Below are 21078 nucleotides of genomic sequence, written 5' to 3' on the forward strand. Positions count from 1 at the left end.
CAGCGTCACAGGTTAAACATTTTTAAAAATATTTTATTATTTATTTATTTGAGAGAGACACACACAGAACACAGGAGAGAGAGCAAGCACAAGTGGGCCGGGGAGAGGGGGAAGGAAAAACAGAGGGAGAGGGAGAAGCAGACTCCCTGCTCAGCCAGCAGCCTGACACAGGGCTCTATCCCAGGACCCAGGGATCATGATCTGAGCCAAAGACAGATGCTTAACCAACTGAGCCACCCAGGAGCCCCACGTGTTAAACATTCTGAGTGTTCTTGTTAATGTTGTACTTAAAAGTGATGATGAAGTAGATATGGCCAAGAGACAGGTAATTCTTGAGATCTAGGTATAAAATTATTGCTTAATCAATCCATATTTTGATTGAGAGGCTATTTTAATCCAACCAAGTTTTCAAGAATGAACCTAACAATCATAACTTCTTCAGAATTTTGTTTTGCTATAATTTGTTCCTAATGAAGAAGTACTTAAGCATATTTACCGCTCTGGAAATATCACATAGTCACACATAAGAAAAGAAATATCCTGACTTTTTAGTATTATGGGCTATGAGTCAAGAGGAAAAGAAAGTCTGGATATTTCAAAATACCTTTCCCAACAACCTGCCATACACGCGTAATTTTTACCAAGACAATCTTTTATTAGATATGTACTTTGTGGGACTTATCTTAAAATGTCTTAAAACTTGAGTAATAATTTTTAAAAATGAACAAATTAAGCGAGTAGAAGGTAATAACAGATGAGTGATTCATTCAACATTTATTATTTATTACATATAACATGTTAGGCAATGAATGAATATAAAAATAGCTCAACTACTCTAGGAAGATATGAGGGAAGGTTTTTGTCAGTGGAACTTCAATAAGAGAGAGATTTCTGGCATCTTCATTTGGATAATGGATAATCCAGAGTAATGCTTCCAAATAAGTAATGCTATAGTCTTGCTTTTAGCTACCAGAAAAAATGAGCCAACTTTAAGACCCAGTACTCTAAATTCTATAGAAACACATAGCACAAGGGAAAAAAAAAGACCTTTTATCCTTAATCACATTTTCCCTTTAATCAGATTCGTTTGGCCATTAATATTAGCCTTTTGTATCACCAGTATTTATTTAGGCTTCGTTAAATGCTCTGTGGAATGGGACAGGAAATAAATATATAAACAGTACTATAAATGATAATTCCATCAATTTATTTATTTATAGTTACTCTTTACAGTAAAATTTTTATTATAGATTTCCTGTCTCCTTTAGGATTTAGGTTTAGGGAGTTTGTTTGTACCACCCAGTGAAAAGAAGCTTCTCTGTGGTTGTTTGATGGGCCCAGGGTTGGAGGAGGCAAGGCTGTCATGTGTGAAGTGGCTTGGACAATTGCTGCAGGAGACAGTTCCTCAAATTTTTCCAGAAGTGTTGATTGATATTTGAGGGTGTGGAACAAAGTGCTGTGTGACTGAGGCAGTGATCAAACCATAAACAGCTTTATTGTCACAACTTTGGGGGTACACAGGCACCCTCTAGATACATTCATCCTCTTTAGAACCAATGTTTCTGCTTTTAGCTCACCAGAAGTAAGGGAGCTCTTCTCAGCTTTCGTGAGACAACTGTGAAATTTAAATTACGGTAGTGTGGGGTAGCCTGAGACCTCTCTCTAATTGTTTCTTACTGATGGCTACAGCAGGCTAACATTGTGGAAGGGACAGATAAATAAGAAATCCCATGTTTGTTGATTTAATATGGATCACAAACCACATGCTCACAGGTACTTACTCTGCTCCAGCCACTGGGCTACTGTCTGTTCCTTGACCATGGCAATCCCCTTCCTAGCTCAGGGGCTTGTATTTGATTGTTCTTTCTCATGGAATCCTAATGGCTGCTTCTTTTCCTGGGTGAGATTTCTAACCACCTTAACTAAAATGAAACTGACATTTTAGAAGTAATTCTCTTTTGCCTTTAGCAGTGGGGGTTAAGGGATACCTGGGTGACTCAGTGGTTGAGCATCTGCCTTTTCGGGTCATGATCCTGGGGTCCTGGGATCGAATCCCACATCGGGCTCCCTGCGGGGACTCTGCTTCTCCCTCTGCCTCTTTCTGTGTCTCTTATGAATAAATAAATAAAATCTTTCAAAAAATAGGGGTTAAGATTGTAACAATGTTCTAATATCTAGAATAACAAAGATTTCATTTCATGTTGAATTTGTAGTAGCATTTCCTCAAAAAATGTGCATGACAGGACAAGACAATATGCTTAACGTCATCTGACATTTTTGTAGCACAATCACAGAGGATTATTTTTGCAAGAATATTAAAGAGGTTCATTCATTTTTCCAAGGACATTTTGTAACTTAGGCCATGCTACCATCATCTCTTACCTGTCCTGCTCTGCTAACTGAAATATATTCCAGCGTCCACCTTTACCAGCCTTAAGCAGCTTCTTCCCACTGCAGCAAGAGTGTTCTTAAAATGGAAATCATGCCATTCACTTGCCTCCAACCTTTTAGGCAGTACACGTTAGTGATTTCCTACTGCTCTGAAAATAAAATCCAGTTCCTTGTCATGGTCTACGGAATCACCATGACTCATCTGCTCATTTGCCCCTTTTCCTATAACCCTGACGCAGTCCCCACCCATATTATGCTCTAGCAACACTGTTCTGTAGTTTCTTGAACCCCACAAGTTCTTTCAAGCCTCCAGGACTCTGCACATGGAATACTCTGGCCCGGACCTCTTGCATCTCCAGCTTTTATTCTTTAGCTCTCCGTCTAAATGTCACTGCCTCCGGGTTCCTTTTCCAGGACACTCATTATTATTTTCTTTAGAGTACTTAGCACTATGCAAAATCATTTCATTTATCTGACTACTGGTTTTTGTCTCTCTGAAGGAAATATAAGACCTAAGAGGTCAGGAACTTTGCCTGACTTGCTCCCTTTTATATCTTCAGGGTCTATCATAGTCCTTGGCGGGTAATAGATATGCAAGACATTTGTTAGTTGAGAGTAGGAGATGGAAACGTCTTTCTAGAAGGTCCCTTAAAAAACTCCCCAAACCCCAAAAGAGGAAGGAAACTAATATTGGGATCTCCTGAGTACCAGACACTGCAAAGTTGTCTCTTCTCTCCATTCTTCTATCTAGATCATTTCTTCCTGAGATCCGATGCAGTGCTTCCCTGTTGAACTACTTCTAGCCTCTCCCACTCTGTTTCATGCTGTATTTAGCTGCCTGTTTAGTCCAATCTTGTCCCTTTCCTGCTCACAACCTTGGTTTCTCCCTACCACTGACAAATAACACCCCAGCCTGCCTGGTCTGGCATTGAGGATTTGCCTGATGTATTTTCTTAGGTTTATTTCCCTGACTTCTAATTTCCTTGTTTTCCTTTCTTATTGCTTCTGCCCATTTGTTTCCATCAAGGAAAGGTATGTTCCTATCAAATGAAATAACCAGCATGAAAGGACTATACAAATTGAAAAGAAATTATGGAATTAGTAGCAACATGGGGTAGCGGACAAGAATAACATTTACTCTCTTTCCCTAATTTTCTTTAATGTAAAGAACTGCATGTTAGCATCTAGTCATACGTAGCTGTTGAGTAGCTGAAATGTGGTTAGTCTGAATTGAGATGCTGTATGTGCAAAAACGCACACTAGATTACAAAGATTTAGAATGAAAAGAGAGTGTCAAATATCTCATTTTGTGATGTTGATTGCATACTGAAGTGATAATATTTTGGATATTGGATTAAAATATTTTATTGAGGGGTGCCTGAGTGGCTCAATCAGTTAAGCATCCGACTTCTGATTTTGACTCAGGTCATGATCTCAGGGTAGGAAAGAGAGGCCTGCATGGCTCTACTTTAGGTGCAGAGCCTGCCCCTACCCCCTTCAAATAAATAAATAAATAAATAAATAATTTTGAAATTTAAAAAATGATTATATTCCCCTAAGTGCAATTTGTATATACTTGCTCACTTAACACTGAAATATATAGCAGTTTAGCTAGATTAAATAAGCATTTTTGTATAGCTTTTGTATATTACTTAAATATTAACCAAAATTTATAGTTTGGGGTCTTAAAGAATGACAATTGATCTAGTGGCCCACAGGGAGTTTGGCAGTTTGGATATAAAAACTACAACTTTTTTCACATACATTTCAGAAGTTTGAAAAAGAAAGCTGATTAAGATTTTCCTAAAAATCCAAACACTTGCTGAGTAATAATCTTTACAGTATTAAAGGTTGTGAAGGTACTGAAAAGAATGAGTTTATCAGTTTATCTCAGCTGCATTTACTTATCAGGAGGCAGCTCACCTGGTCTTTTGCCTATTGTCATATTTCACATACACTAAATCTGTATTTTTTTATTTTAATTGATAGCTGTAAGTCCCTAAATTTGAAAATTATAAATGCCTCAAGAGCTGGTCTTTGAGGAGCAAAATTCTTGTAAAGCAAATAGGAGTATTCAGAATAAATGCCATTGTTTGTTTTTTAAGATTTTATTTATTTATTATTTATTTATTTATTTATTTATTTATTTATTTATTGACACACAGAGAGAGAGAGAGAACAAGCAAAAGCAGGGGGTAGTGGCAGAGAGAGAGAGAGAGAGAGATAAGCAGACTCCCAGCTGAGCAGGGAGCCTGTCGTGGGGCTCAATCCCAGGACCCTGGGATCATCACCTGAGCTGAAGGCAGATGCTAGGAAACTGAGCCACCTAGGTACCCAATGCCATAGTTTTAAATATTGAACAACACTCCAGTGAAATTATAAAATGAAAATATAAAATCGATATATGTAGGACTAAGGGAATATCTTAAAAGAACGTGATAAGAAAACTGGAAATACAAAATGTGACATGTCATATCTGAAACTGATTTTATTCAAATAGCCAGAGGCCATTCTAATCCTCAGGATGTCATCTGTTATAAAGCATGCTCAAATAGTGACATAAAGCTATGAAGACTTTTAATCTAGTTTTATTTTATTTTTTTAAGATTTTATTTATTTATTCATGAGAGACACACAGAGAGAAGAAGGAACATAGGCAGAGGGAGAAGCAGGCTCCCTGTGAGGAGCCTGATGTGGGACTTGATCCCAGGACCCCAGGATCACAACCTGAACCAAAGGCAGATGCTCAACTGCAGAGCCACCCAGGTGCCCCTTACGCTAGTTTTAAAAGCAAAATTACTTCACTGGTAAGAAAATCAGATTTCTCCAGAATAATCCCCAAATCACACTTTATAACATGATATTGAGTTTTTCTGCTAAAATAGAAAAATGGTCAAAATTTACTCTTTTGTTCATAATAAAACCATTTGCAAGTCACACATTGCCAAGAAGCACATAAAAACCATCTGCAAAGTGACAAGTATTATGCTCAGAAGAAAGCAAGGCAAGCTGTTGGCAAAATTCCTTATCCAGTGATACCATTTGGTTTTTACGTCAATAGCACACAATCAGGAAGAGAATTACTACACTGAGTAGGTGTGAAAAGATTTTGACTTACAGTTGGATGAGACCTCCAGCGTAGGAACTCATTCTTAATATATATGTACAGGGAAGATATATACTCAATAACTTATATTATTTTCTGAACACCTAAACTACAGAAGAAGAATACTTACTTTATGAGCCGTGACATAGATTGGAGAAGGTGCTTCAGGCTCATTTCTGAGGGAGCACGAGCAATATGAGCATCGAGAAAGGCGCTGCTGAATGAATAAAGCAGCACTGCCAATCCACACACTGCTTTGCCCACATACTGCTTTATTCGCAGAGACCAGTTGGTGGTTAACAAAATGCCTCCTGGTTTTGATTTAGTGCTGAAGGAAATGGTGAAAATTGTGGTCCAATGATGCTAAACATTTGAGAAACTCTGTTAAATGTCAGGCTCTTATAGTGCCTCATTAAAATTATTGCTAGAACCTTTCTAATTAGTTTCTGAAATCATTCTTGACTCACTCTAATCCATGGGTCGGCAAACTTTTTCTGTGAAGTCTTCAATTGTGAATACTTTCAGCTTTGCAGGACATATGGTCTCTGTTGTAACTACTCAACTCTATCATTGTAGCACAACATGTAAACAAATAAGCATGGCTGTGTTCCAATATCACTTTATTCACAAAAAGCAAGTAGTGGGCTGGAATTGCCCATGGACTATAATTTTCGGATTCTTGCTTACCCAACTGATACTTCTTCCAGAGAGATTAATGTAATGTGAAACTTTGTCATAGCACACCTTTACTTAGATTTCAAGAGTTCTCTTATTTGTCTATAAGTAAGGATTGGATTCTTTAAAATGACATTCAAGATCCTTCTTTATTTGATTTATCTCCACCTTTCGAATTTCAACTTACGTTTTTATTCAATATGTTCCTTATATAAAAACAGTGGAACTTCTACATCTTTGGTAACTCTGCTTAACTTTAAAGAACCACTAAAATCATTTTGGTTTTGAAAGAGAATTTCAGTGTGCAACGATGCTAGGTTTATAGTTTTTTTGCTATAGTACTAAGCACCTACGCTAGAAAATAAGAAAGATCTTAAATCAATAACATCAGTTTCTACCTTACAAAATAGAAAAAGAAGAACAAACGAAACCCAAAGAAAGCACAGGAAAGACAATAATACAGTTCAAAGAGGATAGCAGTGAAATAGATAACAGAAAATCAGTAGAGAAAATAAATGCAACCAAAAGCTGCTTCCCTGAGATCAATTAATTTATAAACTTCTAGTAACCTGATCAGAAAAAAATAACAGAACACAAATAAATAGTTTCAGGAATGAGAAAGGATACCATCATTGAAGATTCTAAAAAGTATTAAAATGACAAGAGGATATCATGAAAAACTTCTGGCCAAAAAAAAAAAAAAAGACAATTCAGATTAAATTAATACATTCCTTGAAAGAGTTAAGCTATCTAAGATCACTCAGAAATTGCATAACCTGATAGCCTTATCTCTATTAAATAAACTAAAGAAATTGAATTTAGAGTTAACAACCTTTCCACCAAGATAACTCCAGGCCCAGATGGCTTCCTTGGAAAATCCTACCAAGCATTTAATAGAAGGAATAGAAGAAATAACATCAATTTTACATAAACTCTTCTAGAAAATTGAAGATCAGGGAATATTTCCCAACCCGTTTTCTGAAGCCAACATTACTCTCATACTACAACTAGGAAAAGACATTATAAGAAAACTACATACAAATATCTTCTATGAATATAGATTCCTAAAAAAAAATCTTAACACAATTTTAGCAAATGGCATCCAACAATGTATAAAGAAGTTTACTATATCATTAGCAAATAGGGTTTGCCTATGGAATAAGGTCTAGTGTTCAAAAGTCAAGCAACATAGCTCACCATATTAACAGACAAGTAAGAAAAACCATACATCATCTCAATATTAGCAGAGAAGTATTTGAGATAATCCAACATCAATACTTGATTAAAAAATAATGACCTTCACTAAACTAAAACTGGAAGGAAAATTCCTCAACTTGATTAAAGACAGCTACAAAACCTAGAGTCAGCATCATGCTTACTGGTAAAACACTAATGCTTTTTCCCTAAGATCAAGAGCAACACGTGGATTTCCAAGTTTACCCATTCTATTCGACAATTGTATTGGGTGTTGGACCCAATGTAGTAAGTTAAGAAAAGAAAAGAAAAGAAAAGAAAAGAAAAGAAAAGAAAAGAAAAGAAAAGAAAAGAAAAGACATCCAAAATGAAAGGAAGAAACAGAAGTCTTTACTCCTACATTACATGACTGTATATCTAAAAAATCTGATGGAATCTATAATAGAAGCTACTAGAAGCAATGAATGAGTTTAGAAAGGTGTAAAGTATAAAATCAATATAGGTTACATTCTATTTCTACATGCTAAAAACAAAAAAATCAAAAATAAAATTGAGAGAATAATTCAATTTATAACAGAAACAAAATACATAAAATAGGAATGAATCTAACATAGACACACAAGACTTAGGTTCACTGAAAATTATAAAATACTGCTGAGAGTAATTAAAGAAGACCTACGTACATAGAAAGACATACTGTGCTCATGGATCAGAATACTTGATAGTTAATATAATGTCAATTCTTCACAAATCAATTTTTAAATTTAATGCAATCTCAATAAAAAATTTGTTGTGTCTATTCTATTAAACTTGACAAACTGTCTCTAAAATTCAAATGGAAAAGAAGAGACCTTGGAATAGATAGATAAGATGACTTTGAAAAAGCAGAGCAAAGTTGGAATACAAACTCTACCTGATTTCAAGATTACTTTCAAAGCTACAAAAATCAAGTTTCTATATTAACATCAAGATAGATACATTAATTTATGAAACAAAAGGGAGAGCATCCATTTGTACATCCATACACATGTAGCCAATAAATTTTTTTTGGTAGCCAATTGATTCTTGATGCTGATGCAAAAGCAATGCAGGAAAGACAGGATAGTCTTTTTAAATAATTAAGCAACAAAAAGTGGACTTCCAAAAAAAAAGAACTTGAAATCATATTTCATACCATATGAAATATTATATTCAACTCAAAATGAATAACAGACCTTAACGTGTAACCTAAAATTATAAAAATTCAGAATTTTTGCAGAAAGAAGAAAGATAAAAACACAGTATTAAAAAAAATCTTATCTAAAACCCCAAAATCATCATTCCAAAAGAAAATATTAAAAAATTGGATTTAAAAATAAATAAATAAAAATAAAAAATTGGATTTATCAAAACTAAGAACATCTGTTCTTCAAAATACACTACTAGAAGGATAAAACAAGACAAACCATACACTGAGAGAAAATGTTTGTAAATCATATGTTTGATAATTGACTTGTATCTAGATATACAAAGAAATCTCAAAACCCAATTAGAAGAAAACAACCCCGTTATAAAAATGGTCAAAATATTTTAACAGGCACTACACCAAGCAAGATACACAGGTAGTAAATAACCACATGAGTACGTGCTCAGCGTCACTATTGATTAGAGAAAGTCGTATTACAACCATAATGAAGTAACATGATACACATACTAGGATGGCTAAAATTTTTTAAAAGTAATCACATCAAGTGTGGTGTGAATGTAGAGTAACTGGAACTCTCACTGACTGTTGATATGAGTATAAAATAGCACGACCACTTTGGAAAACATCTTGGCAGTTTCTCAGAAGTTAAACATATGACTCAGCCATTCCATTCCTAGCTATTTACTCAAGGAAAATGAAAACACATTCATGAAGCAAAATCTCATATATGAATATGTATATCAGTTTTATCTGGAGTAACCCCAAACTGGAAACAACCCAAAAGTCCATCAACGGGTAAACGAGTAAACAAATTGTGGTTTGTCCATGCGATGAAATAATACTCACTAGAGAAGAGAATAGAATGAATGAATAGAAAAGAATGAATACTGGTACACACAACATGGTTGGATCTAGAGACAATCAAAAAGAACGCACACTGTATGATTCCATTTAAATGAAATTCTAGAAAATGCAGAGTAATTGACAGTGACAGGAAGCTGTTCAGCATTTGCCTGTGTGTGTGTGTGGTGGAAGCATGGAAGGGCAGGTGGTGACAAGGGGAAATCTGGGGGATGATGGATAAATTCACTATTGTGATTCTGGTGCTGGATTTATGGGTGTATACATGTAAAATATATAAATTGGTGCTTTTAAAATATGCAAAGATGGGGTGCCTGACTGGCTCAGTCGGTAGAGTGGGTGACTTGATCTCAGCTCATGAGCCCAAGCCCCATGTTGGATGTGGAGCCTACTTAAAAAATAAAAAAGAAAAAATAATAACAGGTGAATGCCATCTTAAAAAAATAAGTAAATAATAAAATAAAATATGCATGGTTTTCTACATACATGTCTTTTACATATTTTACAAGGTACAAGAAAAGCAAAGGGAAACAACAGTCTGTACTCTCAAGGAGTTTTAATCAATCTTGAATCTTTTGGGGAGGTGTTACATGGCTCTGCAATGGGTTTGAGCAAAGATATTCAAATCTAAATGGTACTGCATTTTTTTAAGGGCAAATAAACACTTCTGTCAGTTTGACAGATAAAGATCCCTTTTCGTTTACTTATGTACACAGTCTGCCAAAGCTTCTTATATGTTTGGTGTTCCTAATGAGAACATGGTTGGCCTTCTAAGAAGATAAATATGTACAAACATGATGTCTATGAAATAATGCCCTGAGGCAGATTCTGACCTTTCTCCATAGGTAAAGTTCTGTATTGCTCATCTCCTATGAATTTCACAGCAAGTATAAGAATTAGCCAATTGGGAATTTACTACAGAATCAAATATAACATCACAGTGTGTTTAAATCAAGGAATAGTTTGTTTTTCAATTTTATAAGTCTTTCCAGTGAGAGGCAATTTTTACTCGAGTGTTGTGACATTTATATGCTACCTAGAAAGTTCAAAGTTAACCCCCTGAAGGATTCCAAGTTGCTTACCTCACTTATTTTTCCATTCACACTTTGACTCATTCATTTCCTTAATAAACTCACTGGGAAGGTTGCTCTTCCAACGCTCTCATCTCCCCTGGCTGGTGTCACTCTTCCTGCGCCTTCTCCTGCCCATCATCATTTACCCTTTGCTATTTCCTCTCTTTTCTTACTTTTTCTCCAGTTTTCCCCCACTCCCACTGCTCACCCCCTACTGACCTTACAACTACCCTATTTGGGGGTGTTTGGGGAAAACCTGGGATAGTTTTTATAATGCATACGTTGAACAAATACAATTTGTGATATAATCAAAGTACAACTTTATCTTCCTATCTCACCATCAGTTTAAAATTTTTTTCATTGAAAAAAATAAAAATAAATACAAATTTTTTATTGACACAAATGTTTCTCTCCTGGATAGAAACTTGGGCAGATTCCATGACTTTTTTTAAAAAGATTTTATTTATTTATTCATGAGAGACAGAGAATGAGAGAGAGAGAGAGGCAGAGACACAGGCAAAGGGAGAAGCAGGCTCCTTGCAGGCCCTAGGCTGAAGGCAGATGCTCAACCACTGAGCTACCCAGTCATCCCAGATTCCATGAATTTTAGCCTCTCTTTGAGATATAGTCTTGGTTCAGTAATTAGAAAATGTCCAGTAGAAGATAATCAGGACTTCAATTTTCTTCCCAAGTTAAATCTTTCTTTCCCTTTCCACAAGCTAGTGAGTGGTTGCTTGCAACATCATAAAAGGATTACAGTTCAATTTCCTCCCTTTTTTCCTACTTACCTTCTACTTCACTTGGTAGCTGCTGTGTGAAGCCATTTCAGGGTCAAAAAGAGAAGGAGGAAAGGTGAGAGACAGGGCTTTCCTTATTAGGCTGAGTGACTTTCTACTTTCTGGGCCTGACAGATGGTAAAAGTCAGTCCTCAGTGGGAATTTAAGGATTCTTGGAGACTCCTGTCAATAGGATACTCTGTGAAACTCCTCTGGCTCTACTCTATACTGAGTGGTTCATTGCAACTTATTCTGCAGGTCCTAGGATCCAAATTTGCCTTTAGCTTCCTGCTGCAATTCTTAGATTCTTCTTTGGGACAGAACTCAGATAATACTGTATGTTTTTCTCCTTAGTAACCCTTTTTTTTTTTTTTTAAGATTTTATTTATTCATGAGAGACACACACACACACACACAGAGAGAGAGGGAGAGAGAGAGAGAGAGGCAGAGACATAGGCAGAGGGAGAAGCAGGCTCCATGCAGAGAGCCCGATGTGGGACTCGATGTGAAACTCGATCCCGGGACCTCAGGATCATGCCCTGAGCTGAAGGCAGATGCTTAACCACTGAGCCACCCAGGCCTCCTCTTAGTAATCCATTTAAAGAATTCTCATGCATTTCTTGCATTCACAAAGCAAGTGATGCCTTGTAAATCTTCATATAGACATTTTTTCTCAGGCCCACCTTAGAATTTATTTATTTATTTTTTAATATTTTATTTATTTATTCATGAGAAACAGAGAGAAAGGCAGAGACACAGGCTGAGAGAGGAGAAGCAGGCTCCCTGCAGGGAGCCCGACACGGGACTTAATCCCAGGACTCCAGGATCATGCCCTGAGCCAAAGGCAGACACTCAACCACTGAGCCACCCAGGCATCCCCCACCTTAGAATTTAATACGTCATAATGGTTTTTAAGTTAAAACATCAATTTTGAACCCATCATACTAATTAGGCTTAAAGTCTTATACATCTTATAATCATTTGTACCTTAAAAGCAATCACTCCATAAGACATTCAAAGTAAGGTCTGGCTGTGGAACTTCAGGCCTTATTAAGTGAGAATAAACATTTTATATACATGCATACATGCAAGATGTTCAGAGAGACAAGAGTTCTTCTTCTAGAAGCCTGGAAATCATTCCATAAAGGCAGCTACTATGAGCTTTCACTGTAATGCTTATAGTGCCAAAAAAGGGGAAGTACTCATTGCTTTACAAGATTGAAAAATCTATCTCCCTCCTTCTCTTTCCCCAGTGCCTACTGCCTGTGAGAACCATCCTTCAGTATTAAACAAAATGGTGGCAAGCTTCTTTGGTGAAAAGGTAGAATAGAAATGTCTCAAGTAGAATGCACAAGCAAGAGATGAACTCTGCCTAATGGGATTATAATAGAGTTGTACTTACTAATTTAGTTATGATTTGAATGACCCAAGTAGCCTGGACCAAGACAGAAGCCATATTCCAGTCATCTGGTACGTCCTGATCGTGACTGTGGCTGGGCAGGATCCAGGTGGCTGGTCAGAAGTCAGAAAAATCATGGAGGACTTGATCTAGAATGGGTGTCATGGCCTACTCACTGTTCTCACATGTAAGGTGGGATGCAGAAACTGGAAATGAATCTTTAAAAAGGCTTCCAGGAGAAGGCAGAGAGCTGAGAGTGTGCTGGGACACATAACAGGAAATGGAGGACTAGAGAAGTTACTCGATGTCCAAATTTTCTATTAAACCAAAGAATACTGAGAAACCAGAAAAATACATGTTGAAAGCAGTACTTTTAATGCTGGCATTTGTCCACATCCCTTCTAATAAAGAGAAAGTTCTTAATGTTTCCATCGCTACTTTGGACCAAGAGATGAGTTTAACGAGTTCTTAATGATAAATTCAAGAAAGACTGTTTTATTGTATTGTTTGTAGGAATTTATCTTTTCAAACTTCCTTTCCACTTCTACTAGTTCAAATTTACTTTCATCAAATACTGTTGAAATGAGAAGGAGGGCAGCCCTGGTGGCTCAGCAGTTTAGCGTCATCTTCGGCCCAGGGCCTGATCCTGGAGACCCAGGATCAAGTCCCACGTGAGGCTCCCTGCATGGAACCTGCGTCTCCCTCTGCCTGTGTCTCTGCCCCTGTCTTTCTCTCTCTGTGTCTTATGAATAAATAAATAGAATCTTAAAAAAAAAAAAAAGAAAGAAAGAAAATGAGAAGGACTTCTGTCCTGTGGAAGGCTGACAAGATATTGGCTCAAATCTATAGGTCCAAACTATAATTGGTAAAGCAGTAATTGTATTAAATTTCATACAAAGGTTAGAAGACTCAACTATTGTGCCTAAATCTTCAATATATCAGTAAGAACAAGTCGGTAGAAACATTGAAAAAGAAAAAAAAAAGTGTCTACATAGAAGTAATCTGCTTATTTCTGTCTTGTTAGCCTAAACCAGGAGTGGTCCTCTCACAATTAATGCTATTTTGCAGGAATTGACCCTGTCTTTTGGGAAAATGAGAGACGAGTTGGAAAAGAAGTTAGCAAAAAAGAAGATTTTTCTCACAGTACTACAGACCCCACTTACTCAGAAATCATTCATGGAACATCTTACCAAAGGTGTTCTTTTGTTCTGTTAAAATCTGTCCTGGGCAACTAGATAAGGCATTGTCTTTCCTTATCTCTTTTCTTCTTGTTCTTGAACCCAGGACTAGAGGTGTGGCAAAAATGCTATTGAGACAGAGTTTGCCAAGTGCTTTGAGAGGCTTCAGGACAAAAGGTCTTACACTACAAATATAATCACTGCTGACATATTATGCTGATATCAGCTTCAGGTTTGTGGTTCCCTTTTTCTTCTGCCCCCCCCCCCCCCCGCTTCTCCCATTTACTTCCTCACGGTATTTCAAGCAAAAGAACAGTCCATCATTTTAGGGGAGTCATAGGTTTTGAGCCAAAGCTGAGTTCTAAGACCTCTGTACACATTATCCTTTTCCTCCAAAATGTGCAGCTCAGATTCTTTGGCGTACGTAATGCGTATTTGATGTGACGGGTGAAGATATGAAACCTAGGGCCGATATGTGTATAATAATGCAGTACAAGATTATTTTGATGATTCCAAGCTACAGATTTGTATGTTCTGTACAGCGTTAGCTCTTAATTGGCCATTCTCTTATATGTGCATCGTATTTCTAAATGTATGGCAAACATGAATCTGTGGATTTCTCCTCAGGGTTCAAACTTTTTGAAAGCTTTTTCTGCAACCCCAGTTTTCAACCAGATCTGACACTATACATTGATTGTAAATATTTCCATAAAGTGAGTATAATATTTAAAATGCATTTTTTAAAGGTTAAAATCAAGCCGCTGGGTATTGATTAACATATCTGAAATGATCTTAAGAATACATATACTTAGGCACCACATTTTAATTTAAACTCCTGTTATTACAGTAACTAGTCACAAAATGGCTCCCTATTTATGCAATATGTTAGCTGTAATGTTACTTAAATTGAACAGATGAGTGCCTTCTAATAATGTATGTTTACTTCATGAACTTGTGGGCAATTACATTGTAATTATGTCTTTGTAGGTGCTTTTTACTGACATATAGAGCGCCAGTGCATTTTAAATGTAATTGCAGTTCTCTGTACCATTTAGCAAAGCTGAAAATTTTAAAGGTTTGTAAATTACCTACATTTAGACCATAGGCAACTAGGCGAATTAAGTGACACTGTCAGTAATGTTACAACATAAATTGGTACCAGGTATAAATTCAAGGTAGACTTTCTTTTCTAAATCAGAATGATGTTGTTTATAGAGTGCCTTCTAAAAAAGAGATAAGCAAAAAAAAAAAAAAAAAGAAAAGAAAGAAAAAAAGAAAAGTGCACACTCGTCATTGACAGGAGGATAGATCAGCCTTTTAATGCACATGAAAAGCAATGACCGGCCTGCAATAATGTTTTAAATTGTAAACCTGTTTAAAATTAGGAATTTGGGTTGGTTTCATAGGACTCAGAGAAAATGAGTACAGGATGGCTCCAGAGAAACTGCTTCTGTAGTTTTCGTGAAACTATGCAGCAAAGTGGGGAAAACCTGAGATTCAGAGTTTAACAGAATTGGCACTTTTTACCTCTATGGCCTTACTAAAGGGATTTATTTCTCGAGCCTCAACTTTTTAATCTAAAAAATAAGAAGTATAATAGCTGGCTTCAAAGGGCTTCTGTGATGATTAAGATGGAATATTGTATTTAGGTCCCCCCAAAATGAGAGTTTTCTTAGTCTTATCTTCTCCTGACAGGTGATTTGGCTGCTATTTAACACACACACATACACACAGAAGTTTTCTTTAGATCTGGTGAAGAATAGACTTCTCTGAGGCTCTGTTGAATCAGCCACAGAACTGCAAAGCTTACATGGATTTACTTCGCCCCGTGGGATTAAAGAGACGTAGCGACAATCGTGTGCTGTAAAATGTGCACTTTTCCTTCTGAAGCAATGTCCCATAGAGGAGACCAGTCTCCAAAGACCAGCAATGCCAGTTAAGGAAATTAATTGTGAAAGTATTACTCTGTCACTTTATGCCTTCAGGCCAGTCGCTTATTGATGGCAAGGGTTTAGGTTCGGATAAAACCATTTCACCCATGCAAGCCCTCTCCATTAAGAGGGAAACGAGCATCTGAGCTTGACAGCTCTGAGGGCTCTGCTGTGCAGAAAACCATTCTTACGGGGTCATTTTATTTAAGTGTAAGATTAGAGAGTGTGTTGGTGCAAGGCCATGTTCTTAAAGCACAAATAATGAATTAATTATATGATAAAATTACATGCATTTTTTAAAAGCCCCATATTCATATGACATCCAGATTATTAAAATGAGCGTTTTAACTGGGAGATCCTGGAGCTACACAGAAAGGTTCTGAGCAAGCAAGAGACAACAGCGGTCTAAGAGGGAGTTGTTTCTCACTTACCAGGCAACCTCAAGGACGTCATTTGCCACGTGGAGTCACTATTTCGTCTTTACAAGAATAACAATAATGAAGAGCTGTCCTTCCCCATGGCAGTTTTAAGTTTATAAAAGAGACAATGCACGATTCAAGACTTTCTCGAGTATTTATATAAGAGAGTACTTTAGGATGTACTGGTTTTTTTGTAGATAGTTGGTCTGGAAACTTAAAACTTTGCTATTGCAGGTCCCTTTCCCATATCCTACATCGTTACCTGTTTTTCATCTTGCCTAGAGATGTATTTGAATGTTGGTTTTTGTAAGAGGAAAGTCAAAGACAAAACCACTGCTACATTCATACAAGCAAAAAAAGTGGCACGTGAGTCCTGCCATGAGCTACTTTCTCCATAGTTGAAGCCACTAGAAGTCCATCCATAGGTAGAAGTAAGCCAACCTCAGTTGTCTACTCACAAAGGAAGTCGGGGCAGAAGGGTGCTATGGAGTGAAACTAATTTGATGGAAGGTTTGGAAATGGAGGGCATTTCTCAGGAAGGAGAGGGGCTGTTTACAGTGGATTTGGGATTTCACAGAGCTCGGAAGAAGGAGGCTGTTAGGTCCAGGAGCACACAGTAACACAGCTCTGGGTAAAGGCCAGCAGAATGTCTACTTTAGAGCCAGAGGGCTAAGCATGACAGGGATTGGCAACTCCATGAAACTAACTGGCCTCCAGATTACTAGCCAGTGAGAAGACCTGAGGCGTTGTCAGAGGCCCAGTGAGGCCAGCAGTATATGTTCTGATCTGAAGTCTTTGATCTCACTCAAAATGGCATACTGGCACAATGCGTTTCAGAATTTCTGGAAATCTTTCCCCAGTTACTTGAGGGAGGGATTTAATTTCTCTGAAAATCAAATGGAAAAATCTTCTTGGGGGTCTGATTTTTACAGAAAGCCACTGATGCTGGAGAAGCAACACATGGAAGGACAGAGGCAGGCTACCAAGAAGCGGCATCAAGAGCAGATAAGAGAGGGAATTCAGAGGCAAGCTTTCTGGCACATACATCACCCATTTCCCATTTCCCCACCTAGGGTTGGCTTTACCAGACAAACTCCTAAAAAGAAAGTGATTTAGTTCTCAGTTAACTCTGCTGGATGTGAAGGGTAGACAATGGAGAATAGAATATGGTGTTAGTGATGAAGATAAAGGCCATTTGAACAGTAGTTAGTCTTTACAAAGCACTTTTAAAAATACCTGTTCCCCTGAATTTCTTGATTATTAGTGGAATAAGTTCAACATATATTTGGAACCCCATTTTACAGAAGGTGGAATCAAGATTGAGAAAAGATAAGTAACTTGAAAACAGATCGGGGGAACATTGGGAGAGATCACCTCTCCAAGGTTCCATGTTTCAAAGCTGAGTAACATGAATGCTATAAGCTGGCCACAATGAGGCTGGTAGGTGGTGAACAGAAGCTGAGATACAGATTGGATTCTAAAGGCCTGAGGCCCAGAAACCAGGAAAAAAAAAAAATTGAACTTTTGGAGGAAATGGCCATATTAAATACTTAGAGGGAGGATTTCTTTCACTTTCCTTTTCTTCTGGCAAATATTTATTTCTCCCCAATAGGTAGCATGTCATATTAGCATTATTTATTAAATAACACATTACTGACCCATTGAACCAGACAGAAAGCAACTAACCTCAAAATAACAATAAAACTCACATTTATTGAAAATTCCAAGGCATTCTAAATTCCTTACAAGCATTAACGTAGACATTTAGCCTTTCAATGAAGAAACGATCATTCTCATTTTATATATAAGGAAACTAAGGCATGCAGAGCTTAAGCTTTGTCATAGAATTGGGACTCAGGAAAGACAGAACTCAAAACCCCAAGTGGTCCAATTCTGGAGCCCCACTCTTAACTATAATGTGATAAAAATCAGAAGAACAAAAAATGATAATATAATTAACAAGAAAATTATAATTTATATCAATAAACCCGTAAAATCTTATTGATGGGCCTAAAGAATTTTTTAAAAAGCTAGAAAAACACACCATCCTCTCGAAGGGTTTTCTCAATGAAGGCTTCCTCTACCCCAAGGCCAGTGGAGAGCTATAACAGAAACTTTTGCCCAAAGCAGTAATACAACTGTGTGCTGTGGTATTGATCACAACCGGTTCCTGTCTTGCTTTTTTTTTTTTTTTTTTAAGGATGTAGGTAAAAATACCCACTAGCTGAAAGATAGAAATGTTTTTTGAATCCATGGGAATCCATGGGAATTCCCATTCCTTCTCACTAGTACAGTATGATTCAGCGTCTTAGCAATTGGTCTGTGTGTTACTGGGTTGTTATCTCTTGGGTGATCTCTTTATGTCCAGGCTTCTCTCAAATCCATTCCAGGCTACACTCAGGCTCTTCAAAGTCACTTGCACTGCATTCACTTTCAGTGGCTCCCTACCTTCTCTCACACTAAATCCTCCCTTCCTTGTGTGACTTGCCAGTCTCTCACCATCCTCCGTTACTATATTAGCCAACCTACTCTATTTCTGATTCTATTCCAAGGCATGCCATCTTCAATGTGATGGTTTTACTCAAATCCCCATGCCATCTTCTTTTGTAGTGCAAATCTATCTATTCCTCAAAGCTGAATTCATGTCTTCTCTTCATAAGTGAAGTCTTTTCTGGTGGCCAAGTTCCCTAGTTTCCCTCTCCTTCCAACTCCTATATGATATATCTTTTGTAGCATGAAATTAAATAGGTGCTTCATTATCCTATATGCCATGTTTATTATTCTTTCAAGGTAAAAGTCTTATCTTCCTAACTCAATAGTAGCCCCTTTGAGGACAAAGATAGATAAATAGATGATAGATAGATAGATGATTGATAGATAGATAGATAGATAATTTTTTTTTTAGACTCTCACCCACTGGCCTAAGTTAATTGCAAACCCTGCCTATTGTCAAACCTTTGGTTATCTGGAGGAACTGCATTTGGTTGCAGGTATCAGAGAACCAACTACAGTGACTTAAACACATAAGGATTTTTTTCATGTAATAGCAAATCTAGAAGAAAAGGACAATCGGCATTAGTTTGGTGGCTCAAGAGTATGCAAGTTGCGTTCTTTGAGATTTCTCCTGGTCTTTTCCTTATGAGTCAAGATGGGTTCTGGAGCTCTGGCCATCATTTTTGAGCTTCAGTCAGGAAGAGAGGGGAGGGCCAAAAAAGTCACACTTTATTTTTTTAAAAGATTTTATTTATTTATTTATTCGAGACATAGAAAGAGAAGCAGAGACACAGGCAGAAGGAGAAGCAGGGTCCATGCAGGGAGCCCAGTATGGGACTTGATCCCGGGACTCCAAGATCACGCCCTGAGCTGAAGGCAGGCACTAAACCCCTGAGCCACCCAGGGATCCCCTCTGAAAGTCACACTTTAAAGAGCTTTCCCTAAACCCCTACCTGACTTATGTTCATACCTCACTGATCACCTCTCTCTTCATGAAAAGCCTCCTTGGGTAAAGGGGTCAGTTACTAAAGAAAAAAACAACACACAATATTGAAGAGGTGATTATCAAATTCTTCCACATGCTATTTGACTCAAGATTCTCCTTCTGCTTCTTTGGCAACACACATTGGCATATTTATTCTCTCTATGCATTTTCTTCCCTTTTCAAAGTCAGATCGAAGAGCCTCCTGTGTGATTACCACATGGGAAATCGTGGGAAACCTCAGCCTGGCTTTTAATGCCCTTTCATGACTCGGTTCAACTATCCTTGCCCTAAGTAATACAAATACCTTGCTTACATACAGGTTTTTCTTTTCATTGTGTCATTCTTTCCTACTTCTGAGTCTTCTCTCATGTACTGTTGTTCCTACCTAAAAGGTTTTAATACTTGTCCATCCCATTTTTCCTGTGATTCTTTTTGGGAATCTAGGACTTATTCTCCTAGTGCTGTGAGTGTTGCTAGCAGAGAGCCCTTAGATCTCAGCCGCCTTCAGGGTTTATCACAGCTGAACAGAGAAAATTTATCCCAAGTCATGTCCCCTTCCCAGGGTAACCCTCACCCAATAATAGAAGTAGGGTTATAAAGGCCTGGCCTCCTAGCCCCAAATTGGAACAGCTCTAAAAGTCTGTACCGTCCGCAGGGCTCCTCGCCAGATAGGCTGAGGCTTCCATACTGAGACTGTGTTACCTCTCAGCCTCTGCCCACTTCTGCCCACTCTTCTTCTTTCCCTTCTCTTTCCTGGGTGCTGATTGCATAAGCATCCTTTGGAAATCCTTCAGCACGTGAATCTCCTTCCCAGATTCTGCTTCCTAGGGAACCCAGCTTGCACTTGCAACCCTTCTCATTCCTGCTCCTCTTAAGAACTGCCATTTCCACTGTCTTCATATCTCGCCCCTGAGAAACTCCCTGCAAGGGCAGAGGGGAGTGCCATCTCTCTCACAAAGATTTTTCTGCCACTTCAGTTTACACAATTTCTTCCCACCCTGAAGTCTTGGAGCCTTGGTAATGTTGAGGGGGATGATAAGGAAAAAGAAGAGATAATTGAAAAGTATCAGCACTATACAACTTAGTGGCTATTTGGTTCATAATTATTAACATCTGCAGCTTTATCTTTGCAATATATTGGAAGTTGATTAACATGGTATATAGTAGGCACAGAAAAAGAGAAAAGCAGGAAATATGACATATCTTTCCTTTTTTGCTGTAGTAAATAATATGCTATCCATACAGTAGGAAGAGCACTTGTTGATTTATAGTTAAAAACTTTGTTGTTAAGTTTTGTTAAATTTCAAATCTGAAACATTCTACATGTATCCAGCTTCTCTGCAGGAGGAGCAGTGGTTCCTGAAATTTCATAAAGAAGAGACTCTCTATGCCTGGTGAACTTCTCAATCTC

General features: G+C 37.5%; 1 pseudogene; it reads right to left on the reverse strand.

Moving 5' to 3' along the window:
- LOC129506969 (eukaryotic translation initiation factor 3 subunit E-like) overlaps window positions 1–20567 on the reverse strand; it is a 91132-nt pseudogene extending 70565 nt beyond the window's left edge.
- Window positions 20568–21078: the final 511 nt, after the last annotated feature.

The sequence above is a fragment of the Nyctereutes procyonoides genome, unplaced genomic scaffold (genome assembly GCF_905146905.1).
Source record: "Nyctereutes procyonoides isolate TBG_1078 unplaced genomic scaffold, NYPRO_anot_genome, whole genome shotgun sequence".
Classification (NCBI taxonomy): Eukaryota; Metazoa; Chordata; class Mammalia; order Carnivora; family Canidae; genus Nyctereutes; species Nyctereutes procyonoides.